The sequence below is a fragment of the Plecotus auritus genome, assembly GCF_963455305.1.
Source record: "Plecotus auritus genome assembly, chromosome: 3".
NCBI lineage: Eukaryota > Metazoa > Chordata > Mammalia > Chiroptera > Vespertilionidae > Plecotus > Plecotus auritus.
In genome coordinates, this window is record NC_137772.1 from 126,225,088 (window position 1) to 126,246,675 (window position 21,588).

The 21,588-nt window shown below is 43.1% G+C and overlaps 1 protein-coding gene and 1 pseudogene across 2 annotated transcripts in view; both read left to right on the forward strand.

The window, feature by feature from the left end:
* Window positions 1-21,588, forward strand: part of USP12 (ubiquitin specific peptidase 12) — a 156,131-nt gene that overhangs the window by 23,537 nt on the left and 111,006 nt on the right. The window lies entirely within an intron of this gene.
* On the forward strand, window positions 12,903-13,351 carry LOC308245618 (oligosaccharyltransferase complex subunit OSTC-like; annotated as a pseudogene). Its single transcript has one exon. The product of its transcript is annotated as an oligosaccharyltransferase complex subunit OSTC-like (transcript).

A 21,588-nucleotide genomic window follows, 5' to 3' on the forward strand; every position in this document is an offset into this window, starting at 1 on the left:
ACCACAGTGATGCATTCACAGTAGCTTGTCTGTGAAAAGTCCCAGTTTGACTGAGGTTTAATTCTCGCCTTGTGTGGTGTCTTACTTGTGATTATTTTATTTGCAGGGATGTCTCTTTTGGAACTAATGCACTTACTATCCGGATCACTTATTTGGCAGTTAATCATATATTGTATTTCGTGTTAACCAAGCCTAATCTTTTTTATTATAGAAAAACTTAAACATGTATTAAAATGGAAAAAATAGTATTATGTACTAGCTGCAGCAAAAAACCATGTGTGGACCAACTTGTGTCTTTTTTTGTTCCTACCTACTTGAAACATTCCTGGATTATTTTGAGAAAATCCCATGTATTATTTTATTATTTAAATGTTGTGTGATTTGACTTTTTAGGTGTTTGGTCTAGGTCCCCCTCTTTTATATTGTATCTTCCCTGAGGATAGGACCTTACATTGTGCATATTTGTCCTAGTAGTGCCTGGTGGGTAGTCAGTACATATTTGTGGGTAGTCAGTATGTATGTATACACTTAGAAATCAGAAAGTCTGTGCTCTCTAATTAGTTTGAATTGACTCTGCAAACTAATCTAGGATAAGTTATATACTTTATTCTCTTTTGAAGAAAAATTTTACTATTAAACTACTCAAAGGGTTTGTATTAAGGTCTGTTTGTTCTAGTTATTCATAAGACTTGGACTTAAGGGCCTTGAATTTTTTGGTGCTTCTCAAGCAAGTCATAGTTTTTTGAAATGAAGGCAGTAGGTGGAATAGAACATGGAAAACAGTTTGCTTTATTATAGTCACTTAACACTCTCACCCTAAGCAGTAGGGCAGAAAATTAGAGTTCTGCATAAAATATCTTTTTAGGGCAGGAATTATTTCGGAATACTGCAGCAGTGGGAAACTTGACCACTCTTCCTTGTTGCTTTTTCACAATTGACCTGTGTTGGAGAAACAGTCCTTAACAGTAGTAACTCAGGCCTCCAATAGGAAGAGTGGGTGGTAAGAGGGTCTGTTGCTGTCCGAATTCTAAGACAAAATGAGATGGCATATTCTTACCCAGCTTGGGAAGTGAAGAAAAACATGTTTTCCTTTGTCACCCCCTGACCCCTTTTCATATTTGCTTCTGGAAGTAAATGTTTATATAGTATACTAGAGGCCCAGTGCACGAAATTTGTGCATGGGGCGGGGGGCGCAGGTTGTCCCTCAGCGCGGCCTGCACCCTCTTCCAGTCCGGGACTGCTGGCTCCTAACCTCTCGTCTGCCTGCCTGCCTGCCTGATTGCCCCTACCTGCTTCTGCCTGCCAGCCTGATCACCCCCTAACTGCTCCCCTGCCAGCCTGATTGACACCTAACTGCTCCCCTGCCGGTCTGATCACCCACAACTGCCCTCCCCTGCCGGCCTGATTGCCCCCAACTGCCCTCCCCTGCCGGCCTGATTGCACCCAACTGTCCTCCCCTGCCGGCCTGGTTGCCCCTATTTGCCCTCCACTGCCGGCCTGGTCGCACCCAATTGCCCTCCCCTGCAGGCCCGGTTGCCCCCAACTGCTCTCCCTTGCTGGCCTGATTGCCCACAACTGCCCTCCCCTGCTTGCCCGTTTGTCCCCAACTGCCCTCCCCTGCCATTTTGTGGCGGCCATCTTGTGGTGATGTTGCGTGAGGGCATCACACCACTTAGCTTTTATTATATAGGATGGTTATATGCCTATATATAAAATAGCAGATGTCTAATATATGTCATAGACCTTAATATTTAAGAGTTGGAATTACAAATTTTTAGGGATTCACATGCTATGGTAAAGGGTTACTTGTTTTTGATATACATAGAGATTTGAGATTAAAAATTATGTTTTCATTATTTTTATGATAATACTAGGAGGCCCGGTGCACGAATTAGTGCACCAGTGAGGTCCCTTGGCCTGGCCTGCAGGATTGGGCCAAAACCGCCTCTCCGACATCCCCCGAGGGGTCCCGGATTGCGAGAGGGCACAGGCCAGGCTGAGAGACTCCCCCTCCCCAGTGTCGATTGGGGCTGGGGAGAGACATGGGAGGTTGGCCAGCCAGGGAGGGATTGTGGGAGGGCTCCAGGGCATGTCTGGCCTGTCTCACTCAGTCCCGATCGGCTGGACCCCAGAAGCAAGCTAACCAACTGGTCGACTGTCTACCCCCTGGTGGTTAGTGCACGTCATAGCGATCGGTTGAGTTGCCTTAGCATATCATTATCATATTATGCTTTGATTGGTTGAATGACTGACCGGTTGACTGGACATTTAGCATATTAGGCTTTTATTATATAGGACTTTAGTCATATGATTTTTTCATATAATTATGAATATCTTTCACATCAGTGTTTTGTTCATCTCTAGTTATTTTTTGTGATATCTAGTATAATTTGTCAGCATATCATCTTTTTTATTTAATTATGTCCCTACACAGCACTTTTCACATGCATTTTTTTCTAAAATCCTCACCCAAGGACATGTTTTTTATTGATTTGAGAGAGAGAGAGAGAGAGGGAGAGAGAGAGAAACAGACAGACGTTGATATGAGAGAGAAATATTGATTGGTTACCTCCTATATTTGCTCCAAACAGGGATCGAACCTGCAACCTTAAGTATGTGCCCTGATTGCTGGAGACAAAGACCAACAGGTAGTTAACCTATAAATGTGAGAAGTCCACCAGAAGGCTGATGGACTTTGATATTCAGCAAGGGCTGAGAATCAGCATTGTATTACCCTTCTGCTGGCTGAATGGTGGAATCCTTTATTGTTTACCAAACGTTATCATTGATGTCTGTTTGGTTTGCTAAAGGGCAAATGTATATTCTAGTAAATGAAAAGCTATGGGTCCAGAGATTCAGGGAGCCATTCCACTAGAGAAGGGCCTCCACCTGCTTCCCCCAATGCCTTCCAAACTTATATTTCATATCTAGTATATCCATTTGCTCGTGGCCCCTTCTCCAGATTCTGAATCCTTGCTGCAAAAGTTTGCGGCATTTCTGGCGCCTGAATGAGGGACATCTGGAGAAGAAGATTCGCCGAAGCGAAAAAAGAGTTTAAAGTTCACCAATAAAGGTGGGGATCACTGAAAAGGTGGGGAGATTCACTCTGCGCAAAGCTCGCCCCAAGCTTTGGAAGTTGCGATCCTAAGTGGGCGGGAATGTCTTTTGTTTCAAGCCACGCTATAATGGGAAGAATTTAATTAAAAGGCAAACATATCATTGTAAATTTTTAGCTTTTATGCTCAAGAATAAAGAAATTAAAATGTCAAAAGGTACTCTCTTAAATCAGGCTCAAGGAAAATGAACACCCTTGTCATCTTTAACTATGTGGGCTCTTGTTCAAATTGCAAAATGCCTCATTCGTATTGGGGATCAAAGACTGTAATAACTAAGAAGGCCCTGCTGGATCCTCCACCTTTGGTGTGGAGAGGCTTAATGGCCAGAGAGGGTGGAGCTGTCAGTCCTCTCGCAGGGGGATTCGTTGATGGTTTGTCTGAGGGTTGCCGTGAGACGCCTTGGGACAGGCAGATTTTGTTCAAGAATAGCTTTGGGGGCCAGTCAATGCTATGGAGAGTGGAATAGGAAAAGATCCATGAAAAGAACTCTAATTTTTTAAGTCTTGTCTATATCTTATGGGCACTTGTCTCTTGATTGTTGTTTTATCTCTCTCTGTTGTTTATTGTTAGTCTATTAAGCATGCCTTTAATTTACTTTAATAAGAAAAGAAACCTAAGTGGCCAGGGCATTTACTGAATTTCCCCAGAGCAAACAGGATGTGGGGGTGGGGAGACACGTGGCTGAGGGTACCTGTCCTAGGAGACAAAAGGAGGTAGAGATCACAAAAAGAAAAAAAGCCCCAGCCCAATAATTACTAGGTCTTTTGGTGATCCTGTAAAATGGACGCCCACTCTCGAGAGTGCTATTAAAAGTCTGATTTTTGCCATATTTTTATTTCCCGGTCCGTCATTTAAAATTTGGCAGAATTTGGGGATGTGTCTGGGATTTCTGTACTCGTGAAGAGAAAAAGGCTGGCTTAAGAGAAAGGCGCGCCCCACCTTATTTTGGATGGCCTCTTAAAGCTGAGCCCCCTCTCTTTACGGATGCTATAGAATAAACCCAAGACTGTTTATATTTAAAAGATGGCGAAAATGACACAAGGAAAATACACAGGCTGGATTTAGGCAACAAGAGTAGTGTTTCCATAATAATGGGTAGTTTTTGAATAATAATGGACCGCATTCCAGGGTTAACATTAAAGCCACTGAAAGTCAGTAAGTTTATCTGTTACAGAATTTGCCAAAGTAAATGCCTCAGATCAGTGGTCGGCAAACTGCGGCTCACGAGCCACGGTTTGCCTCTCTGTTGACTAATGCGTTTGCCACTGGGATAGGGGCTTACTCACAAGGAACAACAACAGCCTGTAATTATTGGAATCAAGAGTCTAGGTCAGTGGTCGGCAAACGCATTAGTCAACAGAGCGGCAAACCGTGGCTCGCAAGCCGCAGTTTGCCGACCACTGCCTTAGATGGTAATAATTGGCTTTAGAATCTCAAAATTGTTAAAACATAAATAAAATAGATGTAACTAAAATGAAGGATTTGTAGTAAAGCTTTTCAGTGATAAGTATAGGTATATTAATGGTGGGGGTCCAGTAGCCCAGGGGGAGACTGGCTTTGCTCTTCTTTGAAGGAGGGGTCCGGCCGCGTTTCCCGCAGCAGTAACGTTAGATGTTCTCTCTAAGGAAAAATTGGCGGTTTTAAAAATCGAGCGGCTAGGTCAGGCCTGCTTCCAAAGTCTTTGGTAACTTAAAACGTTGGAGTTTACTAAGTTAAATAATAAAAGTTATTAAATATCTAGGTATTTTAAGATGACAAAATACTGAAGTATTAATCTGAGTGTGCCTCATATGAAAAATCTAGAGGACAGAATCGAATCTATTAATTAAATATGTCTTATATATTATTTGAAATATATCCTTAAAAATGTGAAGGTATTACTAATCTAAGAAATGCTAAGTAACTTACCAGCTAAAATTTAAGGCTTCTAAGAGTTAAAAGTTCAAATTAAGTTGGGAGAAATTATATGGTTGTGATAACAAAAATGCATAAAGTATAGAAATTTATTTTTAAAGAAAATAATTCATATATTTTCTCTGGAGAAACTAGTAGTACAAAATTATTAGAGTCCTTATATATACTACGTGTGGTAAAATTTCAACCTAGGATATAATATTTTATATGGTCTAATTAAAAAAGAGGATTCTATTGTCTGAACCAAATTTTTAATATAAAAACAGTTTATATTTAATTAATATATTTTAGAAAAGTTACAAAAAGTATATAATATAATATTTGGGTTATATGTATATTTGATAGTTTTTCCAAGTTAAATTTCAAGTCTTTAACGGAGAGATAGCCTTGGGACATTTCAAGGGCCCTGGAATGATTCAAGGATTTATTCTCTTTTAAAAGAAATATTTTTGAACTAAATTAGGCTGATCTACTATACTTGAAATCACGTGGGAAGTTTTATCAAGTAAAAATTAATTACTATATTCTATTTATATACATATATTTTAAATGTTATAAAAGTTTCAACCTCTAAGAGAGGGCAAGACAAAGTTGTTGAATACTTAAGTAAAACCAGATTATTCAGCAACAGAATTTTAAGATAAAAAACCTCAGGCAGCCGGCTCTTTAGATAGGCTGGGGGTGGGGTTAGCATTTGTACTTTATAGGTTAAATGTCTAAGTTTGCTTGCTTTGCTTTTTCAATAAAGGTGCATACTTTAGTTACTTAATAAATGAGATTTTTACAATATAATCAAGGTCTCATATAAATTCAGTTATATGAGAAGCCAATATTTTTATAAGCAGTTGGTTCTAGTAAAGGCCAAAGTAAAAATTGGCATACGTATGCAAATGGGCATACATACCCAAAAAGAATGCTATTTAAAAGTAAATTTTAAGCTTAATAAAAAGGAAAAATTTTAAAATCTCTTCCACTACTATTTACAGAGTAAACTAAGTTATTATTCAAGCATTAAATCTCATCATTAATAAGACACCATAAGTAAAAAAAGCGTTACTTTTACTTGCTATATATGCATTACAGTATTGGCCAGCAACTGAAAAGAGCAACCAAGTTTCTTGCTCTGTTTAAAAGAAAGAAAAATGTTTTTAAAAGAAACTTCGTAAATGGCCTAGAAATTACTCTGGGAGAAAAAACAGAAGGCAATTCCCTTCAAATATCTAGAAAACTGTAATTAAAAATCAATGTATTAGGCCTCAAAAAGAAAAGCTTATATCAATATACTCAAAGACTGATAGCAGAAATCCAATTAGTGTCATTTACTGTCCACACCCAAGGACAAATGACATTAGAAAATAAGCCTTATTTCAGACTGATTTAAATTGGGACAAATTGAAATAAGTGAATATTCAGGGGAACTTAGTTGTACTAGGCAGGAACCTATTCCTGGAGCATTAACTATTTTTTACTGATGGTTCATCTCATAGTAAAGCTGCTTATCATGCAGTAAGTTCAAGGAATGGCCCACTTGCATGTTCCCAATTTACAACAAAAAAGGGGGGATAGTGGAGAAATATCCTGTAAGTAAATTACATCAAGCCTTAATTACTTTAAAACTTTTTCACTTGTAATGCTGATGGCAAGACACCCATGGAGAATTATACTGGTGTCAGAATAAGTCAAAGGAAGATGGTTTGGTTAAATGAAAAGATCCTGAGTTTGGTTTATAGAAGGATCCCTTTTTTAACCTTTGGTCGAGAATATGCTTGTGTATTTCCAGAAAACTCCTCCAAGCTCGTGTGGATTCCTGCAACAATGAATCCGAGAGAGGAACTGCTCACCCTGTACTTGTGGCTGCAGACAGACAACTACTCCAACCACAAATAGCAGTAGCCCCAAGCAACACGCTGACGAGTCAGAGGAGAAACAGTCCAGAGATGGGGGATAGTAAAGATGCCTTGCCATGCTAGCAATCATCAGCTGTGTGTCCGTGCAGGTTGCCCTGGACAAAGCCAAAGAAGGTCGGACCTGCATTGTCATTTCCCACTGTTTGTCCACCATCCGGAACTCGAATATCATTGCTGTCATGTCACAGGGGACAGTGATTGGGAAGGGGACACAATGAACTGATGGCCCAGAAAGGAGCCTACTGCATACTAGTTCCTTAGATGCCTGGCAGCAATTTTTAAAGGGCACTAAAGAACTCAATCCTTTTTGTTGAATCTAAAAGTCTTAAAAGGACCTGAGCTCTGCAAATGGCATACACCCTTCTAAATTTATTAAGAAAACAAAAAAGGGGGATATGTGGAGACAAAGACCAACGAGTCGTTAACATATAAATTCGAGAAGTCCGTCAGAAGGCTGATGGATTTTGATATTCAGCAAGGGCTGAGAATCAGCATTGTATTATCCTGCTGCTGGCTGAATGGCGGAAGGCAATCCCCTAACCCAGGGGTGGGCAAACTTTTTGACTCGAGGGCCACAATGGGTTCTTAAACTGGACCGGAGGGCCGGAACAAAAGCATGGATGGAGTGTTTGTGTGAACTAATATAAATTCAAAGTAAACATCATTACATAAAAGGGTACGGTCTTTTTTTTTATTATTATTTCAATAGTTTTATTCATTTCAAACATTTTAACAAGAAGAATGTAAACACTAATTACTATAATTTGAAACTTCAAAAAATGGAGGAATCATAGCACAATAACATACTTTATATTGAAGATGGCAAAGGCAAAATAAAATTGCCTAACAAAGGAAAGGTACAAAAGCCTTTCAAATTAAACTTAAATATAATAAAATAATTTAAAACTAAAACAAATAGAAAAGAACAAAATGTGTAAACAGTCAATTAAACATTTTCTTTAGTGCAACTTCCAAATTATGCCCGGGACGTAGATGTAGATGGCAATGTAGACTGGGTTGAAAGGTTTTTGGTCCTTAAAACATCAACTTCAGTGGGAACAGTGTTGTTGGTCTCCTTTTTAGCTAATGCTCTGATACTGTGCTCTCCAGGGGCGTGTCTCCCTACATCACCACGATAACGTGTCTACGCATTCACAGGGTGATGTCGGGGGACACGTCCGCGTGCATTACAAGGAGCCTCTGGAAGATTGAGAGGTTGTTCCTTGTACTGAGTGGGCGGATATAAATCTGCCCACTCAGAAGAAGGAGCTTCGGCCTGGTGAAGGAGCGGAGGGGAGAGCAAAAGAACCCTCTGCTCTTTCGGCTCTGTGGGCCGGATAGAACAGCCGAACGGGCCGTATCCGGCCCATGGGCCGTAGTTTGCCCACGGCTGCCCTAACCTGATAATCCTTTATTGTTTATCAAACCTTACCATTGATGCCTGTTTGGTTTGCTAAAGGGCAAATGTATACAGTGGTCGGCAAATTGCGGCTCGTGAGTCACGGTTTGCCGCTCTGTTGACTAATGAGTTTGCCGACCACTGACCTAGACTCTCGATTCCAATAATTACAGGCTGTTGTTCCTTGTGATTAAGCCCCTATCCCAGTGGTCAGCAAACTCATTAGTCAACAGAGTGGCAAACCGCGGCTCGCGAGCCTCAGTTTGCCGACCACTGTTCTAGTATATAAAAAGCCATAGGTCCAGAGATTTCAGGGAGCCATTCCATTAGAGAAGGGCCTCTGCCTGGTTCCCCCAATGCCTTCCAAATTTATATTTCACATCTAGTATATCCATTTGCTCGTGCCCCCTTCTCCAGATTCTGAATCCTTGCTGTAAAAGGTTGTGGCACCTGACTGGGAATCAAACCCAACCTTTTGGTGATGGGACAATACTCCAACCCAGCCAGGGCCCATGTGCATTTTTGATGGCATCAGTGTATGCTGTGGCTTGGGAGAGCAGTTCTATTTATATATTGACAGTTTGTTTTTTTGTTTGCTTGTTTGCTGATATTCCCACATAATATATCACCAATTGCTGATCTATTCTCTCCTTTATAAAAGTGATTTTAAAGGTTTTTATGATCACGTACATCATGTACAATAATGAGATCATTTTTCTAGGCATAATTAATCAATGTGTTCAAGTTCTTCCGTAAAGACAACTAGAACTATCATTTATTGAGGTTGTTTCAGGTCCATGATACTTCTTTGTATAACCCTTTGTTCAAAATGAGGTAATTGCATTTTTTTTTTTTGTAACCTGAGATAGAAAGTAATGTGGATAGAAAGTAGCTCCCTCTTTTTGGAGAGATTTGGATGAAAGTTCACCCTGCTTGTGCATGTAGATATACATATTCCCACCTTGAACTCTTTATTTTCCCCCCTCTCTGACTAAATAAAGGGGGCCTATTCTCCCTCTTTTTCTATGTCAATTTTCAAACTATAACAGGTTGAGCCTAGATGTCAAGCCAGATATGATACATTTTAGGAATTGAATTGCTTTTGATCAAAATACTTCTTGTATGTTGCATCTCTCCAAGTTCTATCCTATAGGTCTTTTGTAACCCTGTGAAGAGAGCTACTTCAGCTCTTTTCATTTTTAGTGTGGTGACACTAATTTTAATATATGACTAGTATAATTATTTTATTTTTTATTTTATTTTATTTTTTTTTATTTTAATACATCTTTATTGTTCAGATTATTACAATTGTTCCTCTTTTTTCCCCCTACATAGTTCCCCTCCACCCGGTTCCCACCCCACTCTCTGCCCTTACCCCCCCACACACACTGTCCTCATCCATAGGTGTACGACTTTTGTCCAGTCTCTTCCCACCCCCCCCAAACCCCATTCCCCCCCCCGAGAATTGTCAGTCCACTCCCTTTCTATGCCCCTGATTCTATTATATTCACCAACTTATTCAGTTCATCAGATTGTTTATTCACTTGATTTTTAGATTCACTTGTTGATAGATATGCATTCGTTTTTGATAATTTTTATCTTTACCTTTTTCTTCTTCTTCCTCTTCTTAAAGAATACCTTTCATCATTTCATATAATACTGGTTTGGTGGTGATGAACTCCTTTAGCTTTTTCTTGTCTGTGAAGCTCTTTATCTGACCTTCAATTCTGAATGACAGCTTTGCTGGGTAGAGTAATCTTGGTTGTAGGTTCTTGCTATTCATCACTTTTAATATTTCTTGCCACTCCCATCTGGCCTGCATAGTTTCTGTTGAGAAATCAGCTGACAGTCATATGGGTGCTCCCTTGTAGGTAATTAACTGTTTTTCTCTTGCTGCTTTTAATATTCTCTCTTTGTCTTTTGTTCATGGCATTTTAATTATGATGTGTCTTGGTGTGGTCCTCTTTGGATTCCTTTTGTTTGGGGTCCTCTGCGCTTCCTGGACTTGTAAGTCTATTTCTTTCACCAGGTGGGGGAAGTTTTCTGTCATTATTTCTTCTAATAGGTTTTTAATATTTTGCTCTCTCTCGTCTTCTGGCACCTCCATAATTCGGATGTTGGTACGCTTAAAGTTGTCCCAGAGGCTCCTTACACTATCTTCATATTTTTGGATTCTTTTTTCTTTTTGCTTTTCCAGTTGGGTGTTTTTTGCTTCTTTGTATTTCAAATCTTTGACTTGATTCTTGTGATCCTCTAGTCTGCTGTTGGATCTCTGTGTATTATTTTTTATTTCAGTCAGTGAATGCTTAATTTCTAGTTGGTCCTTTTTCAAATCCTCGAGGATCTCACTAAATTTATCGGCCTTTTCTAAAAAATTCTTGAAAAACCTTATAACTGTGGTTTTGAACTCTATATCCAGTCATTTGCTTTCCTCCATTTCTGTCATTTGTGACCTGTTTCTTTGTCTCCGCATTTTGGCTGCTCCCTGAGTTGATAGAGTGGCTTTGTGTGGTAGGTGTCCTATAGGGCCCAGTGGCTCAGCCTCCCCAGTTACCTGAGGTGGACACTCTTGGTGCACTTCTTTGTGGGCTGTGTGCACAGTCTTGTTGTAGTTAAGCCTTGATTGTTGTTGGTATCCCTGGGGGGAATTGACCTCCAGGCCAATTGGCTGTGAGGATCAGCTGTGTCTACACTGGGAGAATTTCTGTGCTGGGGACACCCTTATGAGACAAGACTTGCTTCAGTGGGGCTTTGATGCTCACTGAGTCTGCTCCCTGAGTGTGTCCCTTATGGATCTGAGGAGTTGTAATCTGGATGGTCCCACTCTGACCCCTGGGTACACTGGTTCTTGGATCTCCAAGGAGGTGCTAATTTAGCCTCTGCCTGAGGCCACCCAGCAGGAGCTAGGGAGAGATCTGTAGATTCCTCTTCTTTATTTGGGTTTTGAAGGTGCCCAGATGAGGCCCAGATGTGAAGCAATGGAAGCTGCTGTGGAGCCTTGGGCCTTCTTTTGGATGTTCTGGATCTCACTGACTCAGCTGCAGTTTGTTAGGTAAGTTTAAAATTCAAAGGACCAGGCCATTCATATGCAAAAGCCTCTGTGCTCAGCTTGGATGGGACTGAGTCTCAGGGTAGAACAATCAGCAATCGTTTCCTGGGGCAGGATCTCAAGGCAGAGCAAACAGTGATGACTTCCCATCAGCTCTGCCCTAAGAGGCCCCCGGTTCTGTGTCTTGTGGTAATCACTGCAAGCACCTCTGAGAGAAAGCCGCCCTCGAGTTTTGCCCATTGCCAGACAGTCCAGTTTTTCCCCATATGAGTCTGGGTCACCAGAGTCTCGCCCGGAACTGAAGTTCAGAGCATTTGGGAGCTTTTGTCTCCCTCATGATTGAGAAAGCCAGTTGCGTACTCAGTTGCCAGCTCTCTCTGCGCGCGCACCTCCATACCTCTGCCTTCTGCAGCTCCTGTAAGTCTCAGTGTGCTTTTCTCTTTCCTTCTAGTTGTTGAATTTTCACTCAGCCAGCCTTCCTGTGGTTCTGGATGATGTCCGTTTTGTCTTTTAGTTGTAGTTTTGAAATTGTTGTGGGAGGCAGCAGTTTAGGTGTTTAACTATGCTGCCTGCCATCTTGGTTTCTCTCTAGTATAATTATTTAAAAAAAATATATTTTATTGATTTTTTTTTAAAGAGAGGAAGGGAGAGGGATAGAGAGTTAGAAACATCGATGAGAGAGAAACATTGATCAGCTGTCTCCTGCACACCCCCTACTGGGGATGTACCTGCAACCAAGGTACACGCCCTTACCTGGAATTGAACTTGGGACCCTTCAGTACGCAGGCCAACGCTCTATCCACTGAGCCAAACTGGTTAGGGCGTACAATTGTTTTGTATAAATTAGAATGAAATCTGAAAAATTCTTGAAATATATAATTGATCTATAAATATTTTTTGACATTTTTACATGTAAGAGAACATTGCTGAAGATTATTACTTATAACAGTGATCTGAATGAAGGTGGCTTTGGTTTGGACTGAGTTTCTGATGAGATTGATTTAGCATCAGAGATATTCCTTCCATTATCATTTATTAGCAAAACTTTTTTATAGAGACAGGAAGGGGAGGAGGAAGTGGGGATGGGAGTGGGGGAAACATCAATTGGTTGCCTCCCGCATGCACCCTAACTGGGACGGGGGAGCAAACCCGCAACCCAGGTATGTACCCTTGACTGGGAATTGAACCCAAGACCCTTTCGTGGGCAGCCTGTTGTTCTAGTAACCATAGAGCCACACTGGCCAGGGTTATTAACAAAACTTCTTATATGATTTAGACAATATGTATACTCTGGGGAGAGTAGAATCCCTTGAATACTTGTTAAAATAAAAACTTATTTTGTAAGAAATATGTTACAAAGGAAGCTCAGCAGTCTAAACACATGCATATCCATTTCTAAAATTTCTATGTAAGTAACAGAAAGATGTGTCTGTGTGAATGTGGTGAGTATTGTGTTCAGTTTATCCTATATAATAAAAGCAAAATATGCAGGGGCTTGAGATGAGAGCACCACCAACATGGAGAGTTTGTACTGAGTCCCATTCTTAGTGCTGGAATGCCCCAACCTGAAGTTGTAAAAGCTGCCATGGGTGCACATGCCCTCGGCCCTGACAGTGTACGCTCTGGTAGTAGTGTCTTACTTCCTCATCACCGGAGGAGTAATTTATGATGTTATTGTTGTATCTCCCAAGTGTGGGCTCTGTGACTGATGAACACGGGCATCAAAGACCAGTAGCTTTCTTGGCATACAGAATAAATGGATAATATATTATGGAAAGACTTGCATCCAGCTTCCTGTTTACAATGGGAGGTTTAGGTTTCATAATCCTAGACTGATCCAATGCTCCAAACATTCCATAACTCAATAGATTTCTTCTATTCATTGGATTCATCTGTGTCCTATTGAGTTTTTTTCATGGCTAGAGTATTCATGAGAATAAAACTGCCGGGTTATCTGATGGGTTAGCATGCCTTTTGAGAAGAAATCTGTGGATATTGGATTTGTTCCTGTTATTGAAGTTTTAAAGGCGATACCAAACCTCTGCTATGAAATATGGAAAAGAATGAAAAGCAGCAGAAAAGAAGCATCTAGTAGGAAACATGGAAACATATTAAAGCTTGAACTAGAATATCATTTTTTTTAAATAAATCTTTATTCAGATTATTACAATTGTTTCTCCTTTTTCCCCCCATAGCTCCCCTCCACCCAGTTCCCACCCCACCTTCTGCCCTTACCTCCCCCCCACTGTCCTCATCCATAGGTGTATGATTTTTGTCCAGTCTCTTCATGAATCCCCCCATACCCCTTTCCCCCTGAGAATTATCAGTCCACTCCCTTTCTATGCCCCTGATTCTATTATATTCACCAGATTATTCTGTTCCTCAGGTTTTTAATTCACTTGATTTTTAGGTTCACTTGTTGATAGATATGTATTTGTTGTTCATAATTTTTCTCTTTACTTTTTTCTTCTTCTTCTTCTTTAAGAATACCTTTCAGCATTTCATATAATACTGGTTTGGTGGTGATGAACTCCTTCAGCTTTTTCTTATCTGTGAAGCTCTTTATCTGCCCTTCAATTCTGAATGATAGCTTTGCTGGGTAGAGTAATCTTGGTTGTAGGTTCTTGCTATTCATCACATTGAAAATTTCTTGCCACTCCCGTCTGACCTGCATAGTTTCTGTTGAGAAATCAGCTGACAGTCGTATGGGTGCTCCCTTGTAGGTAACTAACTGTTTTTCTCTTGCTGCTTTTAATATTCTCTCTTTGTCTTTGGCTCTTGGCATTTTAATTATGATGTGTCTTGGTGTGGTCCTCTTTGGATTCCTTTTGTTTGGGGTTCTGTGCGCTTCCTGGACTTGTAAGTCTATTTCTTTCACCAGGTGGGGGAAGTTTTCTGTCATTATTTCTTCCAGTAGGTTTTCAGTATCTTGCTCTCTCTCTTCTTCTGGCACCCCCATAATTCTGATGTTGGTACGCTTGAAGTTGTCCCAGAGTCTTCTTACACTATCTTCAACGTTTTGGATTTTTTTTTTTTTTTTTTTTTTGCTTTTTCGGTTGAGTGTTTTTTGCTTCTTTGTATTTCAATTCTTTGACTTGATTTTTGTGTTCCTCTAGTCTGTTTTTGGGTCTCTGTATAATATTTTTTATTTCAGTCAGTGTATGTTTAATTTCTAATTGGTCCTTTTTCATATCTTCGAGGGTCTCGTTATATTTATTGGCCTTTTCTAGGATATTCTTGAAAAGCCTTATAACCGTGGTTTTGAATTCTATATCCAGTCGTTTGTTTTCCTCCATTTCTTTCGTTTGTGATCTGATTCTTTGACGCCGAATTTTCACTGCTTCCCTGAGTTGGTAGAGTAGCTTTGTGTGCTAGGTTTCCTATATAGCCCAGTGGGTCGGCCTCCCCAGGTAACCTGAGGTGGACACTCTTGGTGCACCCCTTTGTGGACTGTGTGTACAGCCTTGTTGTAATTAAGTCTTGATTGTTGTTGGTATCACTGGGAAGAATTGACCTCCAGGCTAGTTGGCTGTAAGGATCAGCTGTGTCTATGCTGGGAGAAGTTCGGTGCTGGAGACAGCCTTATAGGATTAGACTTGCCAAATTGCAATAGCCTCTGTGATCAGCTTGGATTGGGTGGAGTCTCAGTCTTGGCTTCCTCTCAGCCTTGCCCTTGAGCGCACATGCGCGCCTTCAGACCTCTGCCTTCCCCGGCTCCCGAGTCTTCGCCCGAGAGTCCAGAGTCCCCCCACAAGAGCGTGGGTCCCCAGGGGCTCGCCTGGAACTGGGGTTCACTGCAGTCAGAACTGGGGCTCAGTGCAGTCAGGAGTCTCTGACTCCCTTCCACTAGGGAAAGCCTGTGGCAACCTTCGCAGCCTTTGTGCGCACTGGCACGCGTGTGCCTTCAGACTTCTGCCTTCCCCGGCTCCTGAGTCTCCGCCCGAGAGTCCAGACTCCCCCCACAAGAGCGTGGGTCCCCAGGGGCTCGCCTGGAACTGGGGTCCAGTGCAGTCAGAACTGGGGCTCAGTGCAGTCAGGAGCCTCTGACTCCCTTCCACTAGGGAAAGCCTGTGGCAACCTCCGCAGCCTTTGTGCGCACTGGCACGCGTGCGCCTTCAGACTTCTGCCTTCCCCAGCTCCTGAGTCTCCGCCTGAGAGTCCAGACTCCCCCCACAAGAGCGTGGGTCCCCAGGGGCTCGCCTGGATCTGGGGTTCAGTGCAGTCAGAACTGGGGTTCAGTGCGTTCGGGGGCTTCCTTCCCCCTTCTGCCAGAGAAAGTCAGCCAGGCTCTCAGCCGCCCTTCCTCTCTGTGCGCACAAAGACCCTTTGCCGTACCTCCAGTTCTCTGTGAGCTTTTCTCTTTCCTTCTAGTTGTAGAATTTTCACTCAGCCAGCTTTCCTGTGTTTCTGGATGGTGTCCGTTCTGTCTTTTAGTTGTAGTTTTGAAATTGTTGTGCGAGGCAGCAGTTTAGGTGCTTACCTATGCCGCCATCTTGGTTTCTCTGAACTAGAATATCTTGTTGGTATCAAACAGACAAGCTTATGCAGTGTTTTTTCCTGCTGACCTACACTGACATGCCAATGTTAAGTGGCATTTTTTTCTCAGTTTTTAATTTAAAGAAAATTACTCCATTTCTATACCTATAATATTGAATAGAGTAATTATTTTTTACAACCATCTTAGCATTATTTTGGAGATGACATTTCTGACTCCCAGAAATGAATATAAAATGAGGAAGTTAGATCCTATAAGCTGGGAACACTTGACAGTTGACCAGTTTTACCTGTGATCCTTTGCCTTTAAACAGAGTGTGTCATAGCACATCATTCCCGATGTGTACGTAAGACTGTTTCCTGTACAATAAGGTGTATGAAAGCAGAAATAAAGAATTTTTCTAAAAAAAAAACAAACACAAAAAAGCAAAATATCCAAATCAACCAAATGGCAGAACAACCGGTTGCTATGATGCATACTGACCACCAGGGGGCAGATGTTCAATGCAGGAGCTGCCCCATGGTGGTCAGTGCACTCCCACAGGGGGAGCACTGTTCAGCCAGAAGCTGGGCTCATGGCTGGTGAGCACAGTGGCGATGGCGGAGCCTCTCACGCTTCTGTTGGAGGTCGGCAGTAAGGAGCGAGGGGTCCCTGACTGCGAGAGCCTGCACTGTGAGAGGGATGTCTGACTGCCAGCTTAGGCCCGATTCTCGGGGTCCTGCAAGAGGGCGCAGGTTGGGCTGAGGGACCTCCCCCCACTCCCTCCCCAGTGCACAAATCTCGTGCACTGGGCCTCTAGTTAAACTGTAATAGAACTAGAGGATAAATGGTGCTACCAATGGACCAGATATTTTTGAGGAATTCCTAAAGGATTGAAAAGTAGTAGGTAGGATTAAAGATACAGCAGTGAGTAGGAAAAGTTACAGCAGTCACCATGGTAACCAGAGAAGTTTGGAATAGTTGGGTCAGTCGAGCCTTCTCTCTTTTCCTGTTCCAACAGAAGAGCAGACCTGCCTGCTTTTATCTTTAGGATAAAGCCATACGCATGATCTTTGCAGAAAGTGGGTGAGCTTTTACGCATTAGGGCTTAAGAGTGGAGAGAGGAGAAAGGCTTGTGGTACTTTGGTTATCACAGACTTTGGGACAGGATGCAGTTTCCCCTGAGAGTACTTGCTCCCTTTCTTGACTTGCCTGCCTGTTTCTCACATAGGTCCTTTCTCTGGAATTTGGAACCTGTGTTTTCAGGACAAACACAGGGTACACCCATTGGAATGGTCTTCAATTCACAAATCTGAACAACTAACTGGGGATTTTCAGTCCTGTGAGAAACATCAGGAACTTGAATGAGACCAGAAACTTGGAAGTTTCTCTTTTGGGTGGCTGTAGTTTAATGACTAAGGCCCACATTTCTCTTCCTTCACCCCTCCCTCCCTCCCTCCCTTTCTCCCTCCCTCCCTTCCTTCCTTCCTCCCTCCCTCCTTCCCTCCTTCCCTTCCTCCCTTCCTCCCTCCCTCCCTCCCTTCCTTTCTTCCTTCCTCCTATACTGGAGTGATTAAAAAAATTTTTACTAATTATCTATAAACTTTTTAGCATACATAACTATAATTTTCTTTCTTCTGAAGTTATCAACATCTCTGTCCTCCCCTCTCTACTATATGTCAAGCTTCTTCATATACACTCACTACCATTTGGATAACCTCTTTCCACTTACGTTTTTTTGAATAAAGCATGGCAGATTTAGTTATAATTATAGAAGCAAAAGTAAGTGTTACAATTCTTGGATATATAAAGAAGTAATTGGGAGGTGGGGGAAACGAGATGTGGAAGGAAAGGAAAATGTGCTGATTTTCTTTTGTTTTCATAGCAGAACATTCTAAAAATACTACATGAAATTGGTAAATCTAGCTGGAGATGTAAATATAGGATGACTAGAAGCCCTAAAACAGTATTATACCCAATAGTATGTAATAGAAATTAGGAAGTAGCCTGGTAAAGGAGATTTGGGAGGTAGTTGTGTGCCAGTTTTTCATCCTGCATAGCCCGGATTTAAAAGCTGTCAACTAAAGCATATATTATTTAAAGTTGTGATAATAATCCTATATAATAAAAGGCTAATATGCTAAGCATCTGGTTGACCAGTCGGCCGTTCAACCAATCAAAGTGTAATATGCTAATGATATGCTAAGGCCACTCAATCGCTCGCTATGACGTGCACTGACCACCAGGGGGCAGACAGTCGACCGGTCAACCAGTGGCTATGGTGTGCACTGACCACCAGGGGACAGACAGACAGTCGACTGGTTGACCGGTCACTATGACGTACACTGACCACCAGGGGCAGATGTTCTGACCGGTAGGTTAGCTTGCTGCTGTGGTCTGGCTGATCAGGACTGAGCGAGGTGACCCAGACATGCCCTGGTGCCCTCCTGCATTCCCTCCCCAGCTAGCCAGCCTCCCATGTCTCTCCCCAGCCCTGATCGTGCGCTGGCAGGGTCCCTCGGGGGACGTCGGAGAGCTGGTTTCGGCCCAATCCCACAGGAGGAGCACTGCTCAGCCAGAAGCTGAGCTCACGGCTGGCAAGCACATTGGCAGTGGCGTGAGGCTCTCCTGCCTCCGTGGCAGCGCTAAGGATGTCTAACTGCTGGCATAGACCTGCTCCCCCTGGGCCTACGCTGTCAGTCGGACATCCCTGAGGGCTCCTGGACTGTGAGAGGGCGCAGGTCAGGCTGAGGGAACCCCCGAATTCATGAATTTCGTGCACTGAGCCTTTAGTAATCACTATAAAGCTAAACTTTTAACAGTGATTGTCTCTGGGGAAAGGCATCTGTTTTTATTTTATACCCTCTCTACAGTTTGCATTTTTAGATTGTGAGCATGTGGTACTTATTAAATGAAGTTTTATACAGAGACATACAAAAGGGATCTGATGCTTGTTTTAGTATTTACAACTATCCATAGGGAGGTAACTTAAGATTTTTAATAGATTAAAGGTTGGTATATGTTCCTTCTTTGTACACAGTAACTTTCAATACAAAAGCCAGGGCTTATCTGGTTGTTTTATCCATTATCAAAAGTGGGTATTACAGTATCTAACTTTTGTAGAACTGTCCCTTTCTCCCTTCAATTTTGTCAGTTTTTGATTTGTATATTTTGAGGTTTTGTTTGTTGGTGCATGTATATACTAGGGCCCAGTGCACGAATTCATGCACCTTGAAAGGAGCTGTGGTCCACGAGGCTGCAGTAGAGACAGGGGCAGGGCAGTAGGGACAGGGGCTGGTCTCGGCCCATCCTCGGCGCCCCCACCTGGCCCCTCCTGCCGCAGCCTCTGATCCCCTGTCTGCTGGCAGCGCTGCTCCTGCCTTCAGTGCTCCCACGCACGCTGACAGTGCCGGCCCCGCTTGCACCTGCTGACGGCGCAAAGCGATTGGGGCCGGGTGCCATCAGCGGGTCAGAGTGGCGGCTGCTGCCCGATCGCCCCTCAGGAGCAGGGGGAGGTAGAGAAGCCCTTAGGGGTGATCAGGGCCTGCAGCTGCCGCTCGCACCCACTTATGGTGCCAAGTGATCGGGACCAGCTCTGGGCACCAGCAGTGGGTGCGAGCGGCAGCTCTGGTGCCGGCAGTGGGTGTGAGCGCTGGACAGGATTGTGGTGCGCGGGAGCAAAGGATTTTCAGTAACCACCAGAGGCTCGCCCTGATGACAGTGACCTGCACCCTGCCTTGGTCTGGCTCCTCCCCTGCTCACCTGCTCCACCATTCTGCCGCGGCCAACACTCCCCATGTTCCACACACGCCCCCTGGTGGTCAGCGCACGTCATAGCGACCGGTGATTTGTTCCGCCGGTTGGTCTATTTGCATATTAGCCTTTTATTATATAGGATGATATTCTTCTTTGTCTCATAACTTCTCCCCCCATGCTTTATTGAGATATTGTTGACATATAACATATGTAAGTTTAAGGTATGTATACAATGTGGTTATTTGATGCATGTATACCGTAAGGTTATTTACCACCTCCATTCCCTCACATAAATGACTGTGTGTGTGTGTGTGTGCGTGTGTATAAAATTTCAGATCTAGTCTCTTAACTTTTAAGTATGTAATATAGTATTATTATAAATTTTTTACTTAAAATACCTTATCTGATAATAATATAACTCTCTTTTAGTCACTGTTGGTATTTACTTGATTTTTTGTAATGTACCATTTTGATTCCCTTTCTTCCTTTTCCGTATATTTTTTAGTTTTCTTGGGGATTACAATGATCTTAAATTGATGACAACCTATTTTTAATAATACCAATAGTACACAAACACTCTGGTTCTATACACATCGGTCTCTCTACATATATTAATTGTGCACCCATTAACACAGTTTTATAATTGTTGTTTAATGTGTTTTCCTTTTATGTCATATATGAAAAAAGGGGGGTTAAAATCAAAAGTACAGTTATAAGATAAACGAGTACTGGAGATGTGATGTACAACATGACAACGATAGCTAACACTGCTGTATGATCCTATCTAATAAAAGAGTAATATGCAAATTAACCATCACTCCACTACACCCACAAGCCACGCCCACCAGCCAATCAGGAGCGGATATGCAAATAAACCCAACCAAGATGGCTACGGCCACACAGAGCAGGAGGGAGGCTTGGGTTTCCCCGGCAATGGAGGAAGCCAAGCTTTCCGCCTGCCCTTGCGGGCCTAGGCCTCCATTCAAGGCTACAAAGTTTCAATGATAAAAGATACGTAAATCCAAAGAGAAATGGCAGCAGCCACGGAGCTGGAAAGAGCAGGAGGCTAGGGTTGCCCCTGGTGATGGAGGAAGCCAAGCTTTCCACACACCCTGGCCAGCCCAGGCCTCCGCTTAAGGCTACAAAGTTTCAATTATAGAAGATACATAAATCCCAATAGAAATGGCTGCTGCCAGGGAGCAAGCAGAAGGCTTGGCTCCGCTCTAGGCTACAAAGTTTCAATTGTAGGAGATAAATAAGCCCCAGATACCAGGGCCTCCACTTGGGTTGCCAGGGGGCGTGGCAAGCCTGCAAACCACCACAGTCCCCTCGCCCAGGCCACCCCACACCCCAAGGGAACTTCCACCCTGATCCGGGACACCCTTCAGGGCAAACCAGCTGGCCCCCACCCGTGCACCAGGCCTCTATCCTATCTAATAAAAGAGTAATATGCAGATTGACCATCCCTCCAACACACAAGATGGCTGCCCCCATGTGGACACAAGATGGCTGCCCCATGTGGACACCAGATGGCCACCACAAGATGGCCAGCAGGGGGGGCAGTTGGGAGGGACCAGGCCTGCAAGGGAGGGCAGTTGGGGCGATCAAGCCTGCAGGGGAGGGCAGTTAGGGGTGACCAAGCCAGCAGAGGAGGGAAGTTGGGGGCGACCAGGCCTGCAGGGAAAGGCAGTTGGGAGGGACCCAGGCCTGCAGGGGAGGGCAGTTAGGGGCAAATAGGCAGGCAGGGGAGCAGTTAGGCATCAATCAGGCTGGCAGGGGAGTGGTTAGGGGGTGATCAGGCTGGCAGGCAGAAGTGGTTAAGGGCAATCAGGAAGGCAGGCAGGCCAGCAGTTGGGATCCAGTAGTCTTGGATTGTGAGAGGGATGTCTGACTGCCCGTTTAGGCCCAATCCCACCGGGATCAGGCTTAAACAAGCAGTCGGACATCCCTCGAGGGGTCCCAGATTGGAGTGG